This window comes from Macaca fascicularis, chromosome 14 (assembly GCF_037993035.2).
Source record: "Macaca fascicularis isolate 582-1 chromosome 14, T2T-MFA8v1.1".
NCBI lineage: Eukaryota > Metazoa > Chordata > Mammalia > Primates > Cercopithecidae > Macaca > Macaca fascicularis.
The window spans coordinates 124,094,175-124,110,753 of NC_088388.1; the positions used below are offsets into that span (position 1 = coordinate 124,094,175).

A 16,579-nucleotide genomic window follows, 5' to 3' on the forward strand; every position below is an offset into this window, starting at 1 on the left:
CCTTTCCTGGCTGTAAATTTCATGAATCTAAACTCTTTTCTTTCAAAAACTGATCCCCAAACTGCCCCCAATTTTGTTTAAATTGACCCCAAATTCACTGAGTTATCATAGATTGTTTTTTAATATCTTTGCCTTTGTTTTCCAATTTGTAGACTCCTATATATTTCATAGGGATACTGTGAGAATGTGAGATAAAACAATACTTAGTTACACAAAATCCTAGCTAGAAAGCGAAGAAAGTGAAATCTATGAATTAACTTCAATTCCATTTTATTCAGAAATTTTCTCTAACCAAACCTCAATTGCTACTTAAAAAGAAAAAGTTCATGACTTACATCCATTGGATATTCTTTAATTTCCCATTCTAGGATGCTGGGTTTGCCAAATAAAAATATGGGACACCCTGTTAAATTTGAATTTCAGATAAGTGATGAGTAATTTTTTAAAAATAAATATCACACAGATATTGCATTAGGACAGTTTCGTACTAAAAATTACTCATTGTTTATATGTAATTCAAATATAACTTGGCATACTGTATCTCTATTTTATCTGGTGTAGGGGTAAAGAAAATTTTTTCCTCCTCCTCTGAATGTTTGAGTCCTTAATTCTGCTGAAATAAACTGACAATAGACATATTAACAGGGAAGAAAAAAGCATACAAATTCATTAGTGTGCAAGTGTGCATGGGAGCCACAAAATATGAGATTCAAAGAAGGGCCAGATGGTTGAAGCTTAAATACCCTCTTCATAGGAGAGAGGGAAGTGAGGGATGTAGGCAATTTTAGAAGAAGAAGAAATAAGTTTTTAGGAGCACTGAGTGGGCCCAAAGAGCAGACAATAGCCTAGTACAAAATTCCCCTGGGCTTTGTGAGAAGTGTCAACAAGTTACAGGAAGGCTGGGGGCAGAACTGTACTGAGAACAAAGGCCATCTTATTATGCAAATAAAATATCTCAGATTAGCCCTTAGAAGAATAAGTGGTAGGAATAAGTGAAAAGTCTGTCAAATGGTGGTGTCCTGGGCATAGAGACTTTTACTTTTCTTTCCTTCAATACAAGTTAACCTTCTCTAGTTAATGTAAATCCCAGGAAGAGGGCCCGAGACAACTGCATTCCTTCTGGATGAACTCCCATCAGTCAGATAAGGGAATTCCTTTTTTTTGTTTGTTTGAGACAGTATCTCACTCTGTTGCCCAAGCTGGAGTGCAGTGGTGTGATCTCAGCTCACTGCAACCTCCACCTCTCTGGTTCAAGCAATTCTCTGCCTCAGCCTCCCGTGTAGCTGGGATTACAGGCACCTGCCATCACACCCTGCTAATTTTTGTATTTTTAGTAGAGACAGGGTTTCACCATGTTGGCCAAACTGGTCTTGAACTTCTGACCTCGTGATCGACCTGTCTCAGCCTCCCAAAGTGCTGGGATTACAGGTGTGAGCCACCACACCCAGCCTTTTTGTTTATTTGTTTGTTTTTGTTTTTGTTTGAGACAGAGTCTTGCTCTTGTCACACAGGTTGCAGTGCAATGTCCCAATCTTGGCTCACTGAAACCTCCACCTCCTGGATTCAAGCAATTCTCCTGTGTCAACCTCCTGAGTAGCTGGGGTTACAAGCACCTACCACACCCAGCTAATTTTTGTATTTTTAGGAGAGACGGGGTTTCACCATGTTGGCCAGGCTGGTCTCGAACTCCTGACCTCAGGTGATCCACCCATTTCAGCCTCCCAAAGTGCTGGGATTACAGGTGGGAGCTACCATGCCCAGCCAGATAAAGGAATTTCAGAGATGACCTCTCACTGCACTTCCTAAGGGAAAAGAGGGAAGGAGAAGGTCACAGAGAGAGCTTTGTTCTAAGACTTATTTATAAGACCTTTCAATCTCCTTTGTTCAAAGCACTCAGCCTGCCAAAGCTTCATATTTTGGGATATCATTTTCTGAGCCCCAGCACTGGTGACCCTTTACCTATCCTTACCTTGGTGGAGATATGCAATTCCTAAATAATTTGTGTCAGTGATAATTAATTAAGTTGTGTACTTTTTAGTATATATATTCTGTCTCAATAAAAAAAAGTTTGAAACATGGCCAGGTGCACTGGCTCAGGCCTGTAATCCCAACACTTTGGGAGGCCAAGGCGGGTGTATCACTTAAGCTCAGGAATTTGAGATCTACCTGAGTGATCTCAAATAAATATTTGAGATCTTAAAACATGTATTTCAAGGTACACAGTGACTCAGTGGATTTACATCTCAAAAGTTGAGCCAGTGCTTACCTTAAAATAAATATCCTCCTGTATTCACCTGTACTAGTCTCTCTAGTCCTCTGTGTCCCACAACATTTCTTGGAGAGCCAGCCAGGAGAAGTGGAGATGGCAGATTTACTGTCTCCTTTGCCTGTGGGTCTGGAGCCCCAGGTCAAAGGAAACCTGTGACCCAGGTGCCACCAGGAGAACTTCAGCTCGGAAAGGAAATCAGCTCTCCCATGACCCGGCGCCCCTGCCCAGCAGCACAACAAAACTTGAGAGGCTACAGGACAATTCCAGAAACAGTGCGCTTCAGGAACTGTGGTAAAGTATTGAGGACCAAGACAGGACCCGTCCCATAAGGACAGAAGAGGAGCCTGATCATCTCCAGGGGTGTGACTACTAATCCGACCCAGAGGGGCTGGGGCGGCAAGAGTGGCTCGCCAATTCCGATGAAAACTCACACTCCAACTGACATAGGACATGAGAGTGGCTTGCAAAGTAGATTAAGAAAAATAAACTAAAGGTAGTGAAAGTGGCTCGCCACTCCAATTGGAAACACAAGAACAAAAGAGCATCAGTTGCTCTTTTGTATTTCCCATTCCTTTACCTGATCATACCATGTAGGCCATTAGATCTGATAAATCATTAAATAAAACTTGATCAATACATACATACAAAACATGTACACAAATGTACATAGCAGCTTTATTCATCATAACCAAAAAAGTCGAAACAACCTTTGGGGGTCAGAAAATATGGCACTTTGAAATGCTGAGTACTTTGAACTACAGAAGCAGCCTCTGGCAGAGTACAATGGCTCACACCTGTAATCCTAGCATTTTGGGAGGCCAAGGTGGGAAGAATCGTTTGAGCCCAGGGGCCTAAGGCCAGCCTGGGCTATATAGTGAGACCCTGTCTCTACAAAAAAATTTAAAAATTAGCTGGATATGGTGGCACATGCTTGTGGTCCCAGCTACCTGGGGGGCTGAGGTGGGAGAATCACCTGAGCCTGGGAAGGTGAAGCTGCAGTGAGCTGTAATGGTGCCACTGCATTCCAGCCTGGGTGACAGAGCAAGACCCCATTTCAAACAAAACAAAACAAAAGCAAAAAAAATTTTTTTTTTTTTTGAGACGGAGTCTCGCTCTGTCACCCAGGCTGGAGTGCAGTGGCCGGATCTCAGCTCACTGCAAGCTCCGCCTCCCGGGTTCACGCCATTCTCCTGCCTCAGCCTCCTGAGTAGCTGGGACTACAGGCGCCCGCCACCTCACCCGGCTAGTTTTTTTGTATTTTTTAGTAGAGACAGGGTTTCACCATGTTAGCCAGGATGGTCTCGATCTCCTGACCTCGTGATCCGCCCGTCTCGGCCTCCCAAAGTGCTGGGATTACAGGCTTGAGCCACCGCGCCCGGCCAAAAAAATTTTTTAAAAAAAGGAAGGGGCCTCAGAACCAAGGTCTCTCTGACCTTTCCCTGCTTACTATCTCTTGATTCTCTTTTTCTCCCAAAGCTTAGGGAAGCACTTTCTCTGATATTTCCTTTATCTGACTAAGAGAAGTCCCTCCAGAAGAAATGAAGTGTTATGAACCCGCTCCCTGGAATCTATAGGATCTATAAGAGAGGAGACTAAACGTCTCCACATCTAGGACATCATGCCCCTGAAAAGCCTTCAGACAGACTTTTCACCTGTGCTTCTGAGAGCTACCTGAGACTTCTTCTGCATAATAAGACAACCTTTGCTTGCAGTGCTCTTCCTCCCCTCACTCTCCCATAACTTGTTGCCACCACCATCTAGGAGTCTTCAAGCTTCTAGCTTCTAATTCTTTTTTTTTTTTTTTGAGACAAGGTCTCACTCTGTTGCCCAGGTTAGGGTGCAGTGGGTTCAATTACAGCTCACTGTACTCACTGCAGCCTTGACCTCCCTGGTTCGAGTGATCCTCCTACCTCAGCCACGTGAGTAGTTGGGACTACAGGGGCATGCCACCACACCCAGCTAAGTTTTGCATTTTTGGTAGAGGTAGGGTTTTGCCACATTGGCCAGGCTGATCTGGAACTACTGGGCTCAAGCCATCCTCCCACCTCAGCCTCCCAAAGTGCTGGGATTACAGGTGTGAGCCACCATGCCAAGCTAATTCTTTCTGTAGCTCACAATGCTATTTAAGCTTCAACCATCTGGCCCTTCTTTGTGTCTCATATTTTGTGGAACTCCTATATGTATGCACGTAATAAATTTGTAAGCCTTTTTTCCTGTTAATCTGTCTGCTGTCAAGTTTATTCCAGAGATTATCAAGCCTTTAAAGGGTGGAAGGAAAGTTCCTTTCACTCCTACAAACCCAAATGTCCATCAAGGGATAAATGGATAAACAAATTGTGGTATATCCATGCAATGAAATGTTATTCAGCCATAAAAAGAACAAAATACTGATACAATGCTACAACATAGATAAGCTTGAAAGCATTATGTTGAGTGAAACATAGCAGACACAGAAAGGTACATGTTATATAATTTCATGTACATGAAATGTCTACATAGTGTCAATTGAAGAAAACGAGACAAGTCTCAATCATTTTGGGAGATTTATTTGCCAAAGTTAAGGACTCATCCTGGAGACAGGTCTATGCCTTTCTCTGAAGATGATTTTGAGGCTTCAAATTTAAAGGGGAAAGTGTGGGATATTGAGAAGCACACAGTTTTCACATAAGCAAAAGGGGCAGAGGAAAAATGTGGGGAATCTGCATGTTACATAAGATAACACAGACAAAATGGGGTAAAGGAAAAATCAGATACTCATTTGTGTCTGGCAGGCCTGTATCTGTAAAGATGACCTAACAATTTGCATTGCCATAGTGACATTTTAACAGCTCACTGAGAATTTCGCCATATTTTGCCCACAAGGAAATTCCTGGTAAGCAGTTAAAACATCACTATGGCATGCAAATTGATAGATTATCTTTACAGGTGCAGACCTGCCAGACACAAATGCATATCTGATTTTTTACTTTTCCCTTTGGCTGAATGACTTTGGGGTCCCAAACTGTAATTTCTTTTCACAATAGAAACATAAAGTAGATTGGTGGTTGCCAGGGGTTGTGGAGAGTGACTGCTAATGGATGTGTGGTTTCTTTAGTTTGGGAGGGGAGCGGGATAATGAAAATGCACTAAAATTAAATTGTGGTAGATAGTAAAAGTAAGTAGTTATGTGATTGTTGCACAACTCTGTGACTATACTAAAAGCCACTGAATTGTGTACTTTATTTTATTTTATTTTATTTTTTTTTTTTGAGACGGAGTCTGGCTCTGTCGCCCAGGCTGGAGTGCAGTGGCCAGATCTCCGCTCACTGCAAGCTCCGCCTCCCGGGTTCGCACAATTCTCCTGCCTCAGCCTCCCGAGCAGCTGGGACTACAGGCGCCCGCCACCTCGCCCGGCTTATTTTTTTTTGTATTTTTAGTAGAGACGGGGTTTCACCGTGTTAGCCAGGATGGTCTCGACCTCCTGACCTCGTGATCCGCCCGTCTCGGCCTCCCAAAGTGCTGGGATTACAGGCTTGAGCCACCGTGCCCGGCCAATTGTGTACTTTAAAAGGGTGGCTGGCTGGGTGTGGTGGCTCATGCCTGTAATCCCAGCACTTTGGGAGGCCGAGGTGGGCAGATCACCTGAGGTTGGGAGTTTGAGACCAGCCTGACCAACATGGAGAAACCCTGTCTCTACCAAAAATACAAAATTAGCCAGATAGGGTGGCACATGCCTGTAATCCCAGCTACTTGGGAGGATGAGACAGGAGAATTGCTTGAACCTGGGAGGTGGAGGTTGTGGTGAGCCAAGATCGCGCCATTGCACTCCAGCCTGGGCAACAAGAGCGAAACTCCATCTCACACACACACACACACACACACACACACACACACACACACACACAAAAGTGGCTGGATGCTATGGCTCATGCTTATAATCCCAGCACTTTGGAATGCCAAGGCAGGAAGATTGCTTGAAGTCAGGAGTTCAAGACCAGACTAGCCAACATAGTAAGACCCCATCTCTACAAACAAGTGTTGTTTTTTTTTTTTTAAATTAGCTGGGTGGGGTGGCACACACCTGTGGCCCCAGCTACTTAGGAGACTAAGAAGGCAGGAGGATCACTTGAGCCTAAGGGGTAGAGGCTGCAGTGAGCTATGATCACACCACTGCACTCTAGTCTGTGCAGCAAAACGAGACTCTGTCTCTAAATAATAAATGAAAAGGTAAATGTTACGGTATGCGATTATATCTCAGTAAAGGTGTGATTTTTAAAAAGTCAATGCATCTTAAACAAATAAGCAAACAAAAGCTTAGTCAGATCTCAGGTGATGCTACAGAACTACCCAAACAGATCCATTTCTGAAGAGCAAGTAGTGTTAACAAGAGCAGCCATTTATGTGCTTACTATGTAAGGAGTGTTACCGAACAATACTGTTTATTAAACTTTTCACCTCATTTTATTTGCACAATGACCTTATAAAGTATGTATGATTACCCTTTGTTTGGGAAAATGAAAAAACAGGCTCTCAGGGATGGGATAATTTGTTCAAGGCTCACACAGCTAAGAAGGGGTAGGGCAGGAGTTCTAACCCAGAGAGCAGTCTGACTTCAAAGTTCAGGACAGCCACGTTCCCACCATGTTTGTCAAAAAAAAAGCCAAGACTGAGCCAGGTGCTGTGGCTCACGCCTGTAATCCCAGCACTTTGGGAGGCTGAGGCGAGCAGATTATCTGAGGTCAGGAGACCAGCCTGGCCAACATAGTGAAACCCTTTCTCTACTAAAAGTACAAAAATTAGCTGGGTGTGGTGGTGGGCACCTATAATCCCAGCTACTCAGGAGGCTGAGGCAGGAGAATTGCTTGAACCTGGGAGGCAGAGGATGCAGTGAGCCGAGATTGCACCACTGCATTCTAGCCTGGGCACCAGAGCGAGACTCTGACGCAAAAAAGTAAATAAATAAAAATTAAAAAACTGACAAGGATTTTAGCTGAGTCTAAAACAAGTACTGGCAGGGCTCTGCTAATCACCCTGCTGTTCACTCCTTCTTCTGCCATAGTTATTTGTCTCTAATGGGTTTTTGTTTGTGTTGGGAAGATGCTTTTTCTTCCACCAACTAGGAGGTAGTGTGTGTTTGGGGCCTGGGGGACTGCAAATTAATTGATGATAGACAGATCCACAGGAGAAAAGACAAGGATTATTTACACATGCATGGGGGAGTACTCAGTAAAGGGTAATCCCTGGCAACAATAGCCAGGGGTATGTGTGATTGCACCAGCTTAACAAAAGGGAATGGTGGTTAAGGCTTCAGTGGGAATGTATGGAAGATTCTATTGGGCTTTTTTATTCTGATGCTAATGTACAGTCTTCTTCCTGGCTGGAAGCTGAATTAGACCAAATCTGGGGATTCTCCCAAACCTGAAACTCCCCTGAAGGGGGGTTAATGGCAGCTGTATTTTGGGAGGCTCTGCCTTAGTCAGATAGGGGAAGTCCAGATATGATTTCTATCTGCATCTGCTGCAGCTCAAATGTTTTCAGTTTAAAATAATCTTTTTATCTGTCTGGGGGTTTCTTTGTCCCTTCATTTGTTTGTTTCTGCTTTTACTATATTCCCAGACATTCTCAACATTATTGCAAAGATTTTTTTTTTCTTGCTTTAGGTGCTGCCTGAAAATGTCCTTGTCCCTAGATGTCTTTAATAAAAGGTTCTTGGGCTCCAGAGCCCGAAAAAGCTCTGGGTGGTATTTTGCCTGCAACCAAAGCTTGACGTCAGAATTTGCACACGTGTTGTAGGATCCTTTACTCTGTGTCTCCAGCCCCTACTCTTTTCTTGGTGCTCCTGAGTTATACTTCAGAACAGAAAAATATCAATAGGTCTAGATCTTAGTTCCACTTTTGGCTCCCAGCCCTGCTCTAAGGCCCACCTCAGCTGAATTAAGGAGTGAGGTTTGAACTCATCAGGGGATTCTCCTTGGGGCCAGCTGGCTTCCTTTCCTCCTTTTTCTCTTCTGAGCAGGAAGGAAGGCTGCTTTCCCCTCCCCTATTCCTAAGGACTACTTCCCACCTCTTCCCTTCCCTCCGCCCCACCAGCTGCCTTTCTTATGGCTGCCAGGTTGCCATGCCAATAAGGTTCCCATGGTTACCAGGAAGAGCTGCTGCATTCCCACAGGCAGCTTTTATCTACCAAAAGAGAAAGGGAGACTAAATTGCTCCTAGGGCAAAAAAAAAAAAAAAAAAAAAAAAAAAAGGAGGGGAGGGACAGAGTTGGTCTTAGCCCAGGAGATTCTGCAAAAGGGATCTTGTTAGCTCTGATATCTCCAGGCTGGACCTTGAACCAAATCCTGCTGCATCTATTCAAGTTCTCCTTCCCCTACACCTAGGGAGAGAGGCACCTGGCACTAGTTCAAGTCCATTGTTTTGCCTTGTATGGGGTCCACATAGACACCGCATTGTGAGCATCATGTTAATACGTAAATACACTAATACATCTGTGCTCTTTGTCTATTAAGGAAACTGGCAAAATGCAAGCCATGCCCTGCTGCCTCTTAAGTTGGATAACTTGTCAGAGAAACTGCTTTTCTCCTGCTGGAGTTTCTCCCTGGGTAGGCTATCTTAGGCCATGCCACATTTTTTTTTTTTAACTCAGTTTGTTTTTCTCAAATAGAAACAATTATATGTTAGTGTAAACTTAAAAAATAAAGTAGCCGGGCATGGTGGCTTATGTCTATAATCCCAGCACTTTGGAAGGCCAAGGCAGGCGGATCCCCTGAGGTCAGGAGTTGGAGACCAGTCTGGACAACATGGTGAAACCCCATCTCTACCAATAATACAAAAATTAGTTCGGCGTGGTGGCACATGCCTGTAATCCCAGCTATTCGGGAGGATGAGGCAGGAGAATCGCTTGAACCCAGGAGGCGGAGGTTGCAGTGAGCAATCACGCCATTGTACTCCAGCCTCGGCTACAAGAGCAAAACTTCATCTCCAAAATAAAATAAAGTAAATAAGAAAAAAAAATCATTCACAATTCCAAAATCAAATTATTTATTTCTTCTTTTTAAAATATACAGTTTTTGTTGTTACTGGTTTGTCTCACATAGTTGTAGAACATCATTTTTGAAACACAGTTTCCTTTATTTGGGATTTTTTTATTGACAGCTATACCCATTTTTTTATTGATAGCTAATAAAAGCAGAAAGTTCAACATAACAAAATTCTGTAGATAACGTCACTGTTGTAGAATCTTTTGAGATGTTTTTCAGACTGACACCACCTAGACTCCTGACTCATGACTCAACTGGTCCTGTAGCCCTCAACCCAATTGCAGACTCAGCACACAAAGACCATTTTCCACACCCCTATGATTAATTCCCCAACCAATCATCAGCACTCATTCCCTAGCCCCCTGCCCACCAAACTATCCTTGAAAAACCATAACCTTTGAGCCTTCCAGGAAACTGATTTGACTAATAACTCTGTCTACCACATGGCTAGCCTAGTGTCAATTAAACTCTTTCTTTTTTTTTTTTTTTTTTTTTTTGAGACAGAGTCTCGCTCTGCCGCCCAGGCTGGAGTGCAGTGGCCAGATCTCGGCTCACTGCAAGCTCTGCCTCCTGGGTTCACGCCATTCTCCTGCCTCAGCCTCCTGAGTAGCTGGGACTACAGGCACCTGCCACCTCGCCCGGCTAGTTTTTTTTTTTTTGTATTTTTTAGTAGAGACGGGGTTTCACCGTGTCAGCCAGGATGGTCTCGATCTCCTGACCTCGTGATCCGCCCGTCTCGGCCTCCCAAAGTGCTGGGATTACAGGCTTGAGCCACCGCGCCCGGCCAATTAAACTCTTTCTTTACTACAATACCACAGTCTCAGTGAATTGGTTTTGTCAGTGTAGTAGACAAAGTGACCCCATCAAGCAATTTAAAAATGTCCAGAATAGGCATCTATAGAGAAAGCAGTGTTTGGGCCAGGTGTGGTAGCTCACACCTTTGTAATCCCAATACTTTGAGAAGCTGAGGCTAGTGGATCGCTTGAGGCCAGGAGTTTGAAACCAGCCTGGGCAACAAAGCAAGACTTTGTCTCTACAAAAAATTTTAAAAGTAGCTGAACAGGATGGCATGTGCCTGGGGTCTCAGCTACTTGGGAAGCTGAGGTGAGAGGATTGCCTGAGCCCTGGACTTGCAGGCTGTAGTGAGGCACGATTGCACCACTGCACTCCAGCCTATGCGACAGACTGAGATCATGTCTAAAAATGAAATAAAATAAAGAGAAAGTAATGTTTGCCTAGGGTTAGGGCAGTGAGATAGGAATGGGAGTGATGGCTAATGGACAGTTTATTTTGGAGGCAAAAAACATGATCTAAAATTAGATCATTAAAGTTATTTATGCATAGTTTTAAAAATAAAATAAAACTAGATCATAGTGATGATTGCATAACTCTTTGAATATGCCATGGACTGCAGTGGCACAATCTCAGCCCACTCTAACCTATGACTCCTGGGTTTAAGCAATTCTTGTGCCTCAGTCTTCCGAGTAGCTGGGACCACAGCCACACACCTCCACACCTGGCTAATTTTTTGTATTTTTAGTAGAGACAGGGTTTTGCCATATTTTCCAAGATAGTCTCAAACTCCTGGCCTCAAGTGATTCACCCATCTTGGCCTCCCAGAGTTCTAGGATTACAGGCATGAACCATCACACCTGGCCTGACTGAAGAAATTTCTATCCAAAAGAACTGCAATTGTTTTAAGACCTCCTGTCCTAAGAATCTCATTAAAGAACAAGGAAAGGTTAGCCGTCAGAAGAAATTTCTATCCAAAAGGACGCAATTGTTTTAAGACCTCCTAGCCTAGGAGTTTCAACCAGGAAAAACTACCAGAAAAGTGAAGAGACTAAAAGTCATCACCATGCCTACACAGACTCCTCCTCTATTCTTCTGAGGACAGCTCCAAGAGCTTACCTGGGAGACGTTATCTGCATAAGACAACCCTTGTTCACAGTGCAGTTCTGCCCTCATCTTCCAAAACTTTGCCACCACCTCCCCAAGAACTCAGAGGAACTTTGTCCCAGTCCATTGTCTCTTCTTTGGGTTCATTAAGTTTTGTCAGGCCTCTGAGCCCAAGCCAAGCCAAGCCATCCCATTCCCTGTGACTTGCACGAATAAGCCCAGATGGCCTGAAGTAACTGAAGAATCACAAAAGAAGTGAAAATACCCTGCCCCGCCTTAACCGATGACATTCCACCACAAAAGAAGTCAAAATGGCCGGTCCTTGCCTTAAGTGATGACATTACCTTGTGAAAGTCCTTTTCCTGGCTCATCCTGGCTCAAAAAGCTCCCCCACTGAGCAACTTGTGACCCCCACTCCTGCCCACCAGAGAACAACCCCCCTTTGATGGTAATTTTCCTTTACCTACCCAAATCCTATAAAACGGCCCCACCCTTATCTCCCTTTGCTGACTCTCTTTTCGGACTCAGCCCGCCTGCACCTAGGGGATTAAAAAGCTTTATTGCTCACACAAAGCCTGTTTGGTGGTCTCTTCACATGGATGCGCATGACAAGTTTCACTGAAGATCATTTGCCACCCCTCAAAATCATCTATACATCTCCTTTTCCTCTCCCCTGTGAAGAGGATTTGCTTTTTTCTTTCCTTCTTTTTCTATTAATTTTAAAGTTCCATGGTACATGTGCAGGATGTACAGGTTTGTTACATAGGTAAATGTGTGCCATGGTGGTTTGCTGCACCTATCAACCCATCACCTAGGTATTAAGCCCAGCATGCAACTTTTCTTATTTATTTATTTATTGAGACAGGGTCTTGCTGAGTAGGCTGGTCCATTTCCTGGGCTCCAGGGATCTTCCTGCCTCAGCCTCTCAATTAGCTGAAACTACAGGTGTATACCACTGCACACCTCTGAAGAGGTTATTTAAGCCTCAATAATCTCGTCCTTGTTTGAGTCTCATATTTTGTATGACTCCCATTCTTATGCACATTAATAAATTTGCATGCCTTTTCTCATGTTAATCTATTGTCAGTTAATTTCAGCAGAGTCAAACCTTTGTAGGGAGAGGGAAATATTTCCTTCACTCCTACAGTTTTATTATGATTCCTACTCAACCCTTATCAAGAACCCTGTATTGAAAGAAATGCCTTAAACCAAACTTCCAATTCTCAATAAAAAATGTTTTAATATTCAGTGGCCAGTTACTAGACCAATAAATTTTGGTCTTACCTTCCCCTTCTGAGAATTCCCAAAGCTCTGTTCAGGTGGTGTTCTTCCTTACTGTGGTAAATAGTAAACTCAGCATCATGCTACCAACAGATTGGGCTGGTAGTGTTTGGGAAATGGCTATTAGTTTTGTTTTTTGGTTTTTGGTGTTTTTTTGAGATGGAGTCTCGGTTTGTCACCCAGGCTGGAGTACAGTGGTGTGATCTCAGCTTACTGCAACCTCTGCCTCCCAGGTTCAAGCAATTCTCCTTCTTCAGCCTCCTGAGTAGCTGGGATTACAGGCATGTGCCACCATGCCTGGCTCATTTTTGTATTTTTAGTAGAGACGGGGTTTCACCATGTTGGCCGGGCTGGTCTCGAACTCCTGACCTCAAGTGACCTGCCCACCTCGGCCTCCCAAAGTGCTGGGATTACAGGCTTGAGCCACTATGCCTGTCCTTGTTTTTTTGTTTTTAACTGTTAAAATATATATATAACATAAAATGTTACCATTTTAACCAGTTTAAAGTGTATGGTTTAGTGGCATTAAATACATCACATTGTTGTACAACCAGAGCCACTATCCAACTGCAGAACTTTTCATCATCCCCAACTGAAAATCTGTAGCTATTAAACAATAATATCCCCTTACCCCCTTGCCCCAGCCCTGGGGACACCACCATTGTTCTTGCTGTCTTCATAAATTTGACTATTCTAGGTACCTTATATAAAAGGAGTCATACGGGGCTGGGTGTGGTGGCTCACCCCTGTAATCCCAGAACTTTGAGAGACCGAGGCAGGTGGATCATGAGGTCAGGAGATCGAGACCATCCTGGCTAACACGGTGAAACCCCATCTCTACTAAAAATACAAAAAATTAGCCAGGCGTGGTGGCAGACACCTGTAGTCCCAGCTACTCAGGAGGCTGAGGCAGGAGAATGGCCTGAATCCGCGAGGCAGAGCTTGCAGTGAGCCGAGATCACACCACTGCACTACAGCCTGGGCGACAGAGCGAGACTCCGTCTTAAGAGGAAAAAAAAAAAAAAGGAGTCATACAATATTTGTCCTTTTGTGTCTGGCTTCTTTCATTTAGCATAATATTTTCAAGGTTTATTCATATTGTAGCATGGATCAGAATTTCTTTTCCAATTCCTTTGAGGCTTTATGGGATATTGTGAAATATATATTTGGTTTTTGTTCCTGTCTCCTGTCATACAACTCCTAAAATCCTTGGAACCTCCAAAGTCATCAGTGTCTTTATGTATACTATTGAGTTGACTGGTGACTGGCGGGCCCTGGGTAACTTCAGGATGGGGGCTGGTCACTAGAAAGACCAAAGCATCATTAGAGGGTTGGGACTTTCAACCTCACCCCCAAACCTCTGGGAAGGGGTGAGAGGTTGAAGGTCAAGTTGATCACTCATGGCCGATGATTTAATCAATCATGCTTACACAATGAAGCTTCCATAAAAACCCAGAACAGCTGGCTTCAGGGAGCTTCTGGATAGCTAAATGCATGGAGGTTCCTGGAGGGTGCCATACCCAGAGAGAGCATGGAAACACCATGTGCCTTCCCCCATAACTCACCCTATGCATCCCTTTATCTGTAACCTTTGTAATATATTTTATAATAAACCAGTAAATGTATTTCCCTGAGTTCTGTGAGCTACTTTAGCAAATAAATCAAACCCACTGAGAGGGTTTTGGGAAGCCCAATGTATTTCTGACTGGTCAGAAGCACAAGTAAAACAATATGGAGCTTACAACTGGTATCGGAAGTAGTGGGCAGTCTTGTGGGATGGAGCCCTCAACCGGTGGGATCTAATGCCATCTCCAGGTAGACAGTGTCAGAATTGACAGATGGGATCTAATTAAACTAAAGAGCTTCTGCGCAGCAAAAGAAACTACCATCAGAGTGAACAGGCAACCTACAGAATGGGAGAAAGTTTTTGCAATCTACTCATCTGACAAAGGGCTAATATCCAGAACCTACGAAGAACTCAAACAAATTTACAAGAAAAAAATCAAACAACCCCATCAAAAAGTAGGCAAAGGATATGAACAGACACTTGTCAAAAGAAGAAAAAGAAGACATTTATGCAGCCAACAGACACATGAAAAAATGCTCATCATCACTGGCCATCAGAGAAATGCAAATCAAAACCACAATGAGATACCATCTCACACCAGTTAGAATGGCGATCATTAAAAAGTCAGGAAACAACAGGTGCTGGAGAGGATGTGGAGAAATAGGAACACTTTTACACTGTTGGTGGGACTGTAAACTAGTTCAACTATTGTGGAAGACATTGTGGCGATTCCTCAAGGATCTAGAACTGGAAATACCACTTGACCCAGCCATCCCATTACTGAGAATATACCCAAAGGATTATAAGTCATGCTGCTATAAAGACACATGCACATGTATGTTTACTGCAGCACTATTCGCAATAGCAAAGACTTGGAGCCAACCCAAATATCCATCAAATGACAGACTGTATTATGAAAATGTGGCACATATACACCATGGAATACTATCCAGCCATTAAAAAGGATGAGTTAATGTCCTTTGTAGGGACATGGATGCAGCTGGAAACCATCATTCTCAGCAAACTATCACAAGAATAGAAAACCAAACACCGTATGTTCTCATTCACAGGTGGGACCTGAACAATGGGAACACTTGGACACAGGAAGGGGAACATCACACACCGGGGCCTGCTGTGGGGTGGGGGGAGGGGTCAGGGATAGCATTTGGAGATATACCTAATATAAATGAAGAGTTAATGGGTGCAGCACACCAACATGGCACATGTATACATATGTAACAAACCTGCACATTGTGCATATGTTCCCTAGAACATAAAGTATTAAAAAAAAGGAAATTATACAATATCTAGGATTTGCATTTAAAAGACTCTCACAAACCTTAGGGTGGGGAGGATAAATGAAAGAAGATTCGTAAAATGTTTTTTTTTTTTTTTTTTTTTTTTGAGACAGAGTCTCGCTCTGTCACCCAGGCTGGAGTGCAGTGGCCGGATCTCAGCTCACTGCAAGCTCTGCCTCCCGGGTTCACGCCATTCTCCTGCCTCAGCCTCCCGAGTAGCTGGGACTATAGACGCCCGCCACCTCGCCCGGCTAGTTTTTTGTATTTTTTAGTAGAGACGGGGTTTCACCGTGTTAGCCAGGATGGTCTCGATCTCCTGACCTCGTGATCCGCCCGTCTCAGCCTCCCAAAGTGCTGGGATTACAGGCGTGAGCCACCGCGCCCGGCCGTAAAATGTTGAAAATTGTTGAAGCTGAGTAAACAGGGTTCATTTAAAAAAAAAAAAAAGTGGGATCTGAGGTAATTTTTTTTTTTTTTTTTGAGACGGAGTCTCGCTCTGTCGCCCAGGTTAGAGTGCAGTGTCTCGATCTCGGCTCACTGCAAGCTCTGCCTCCTGGGTTCACGCCATTCTCTTGCCTCAGCCTCCCAGGTAACTGGGAATACAGGCACCCGCCACAATGCCCAGCTAATTTTTTGTATTTTTAGTAGAGACAGGGTTTCACCGTGTTAGCCGGGATGGTCTCAATCTCCTGACCTCATGATCCACCCGCCTTGGCCTCCCAAAGTGCTGGGATTATAGGTGTGAGCCACTGCGCCTGGCCATAGATTTGCTAAATTCTTTAAGGTAATAAACTGCTTCTTTAACCTTTGAAAATTGTTCAACTTACCTGCTTTGGAGCCATTAGATTCTACGTAAGGCCTGAGGACATGTGTAGTTAGCCATTCCGCCTGGTAATGCTGGAAAGAGTCAGACTTTATGTGTACTTCTGTCTGGTGTCCTGGGCTCCACACCTAGTACATAATTACAATTACTTACTTACCAGATTTTTCATTAAAAAAAAAAAATTGGTAAGAGTTAACATTGTAACATGTAATTGAGACTTGTGGGAAAAAACAGTTTTATTTGAAAGGTGTGTGAGGAAACTGAAATGCGCTTTTACTAAAAGATTACAAGAAGGCATGGGAATGTAAATTTTTGCCTAGTCTACAGGGTTAAAGGATTGTTTTAAATTATGTAGGATAAAGCTAAAGGTTTGAGCAAGTTGTGGAAGGTTTGTGAAAAATTAATCTTGTGAAAGAAATTCTA

General features: G+C 43.6%; 1 protein-coding gene across 5 annotated transcripts in view; it reads right to left on the reverse strand.

Moving 5' to 3' along the window:
- Positions 1-16,579, reverse strand: part of FEZ1 (fasciculation and elongation protein zeta 1) — a 114,384-nt gene that overhangs the window by 62,641 nt on the left and 35,164 nt on the right. For all 5 annotated transcript variants that reach the window (XR_012423874.1, XR_010581058.1, XM_074015571.1 and 2 more), the window contains exon 3: positions 16,161-16,284. The gene's annotated coding sequence lies outside the window, so the exon portion shown is untranslated. The remainder of the gene's footprint in view (positions 1-16,160; positions 16,285-16,579) is intronic.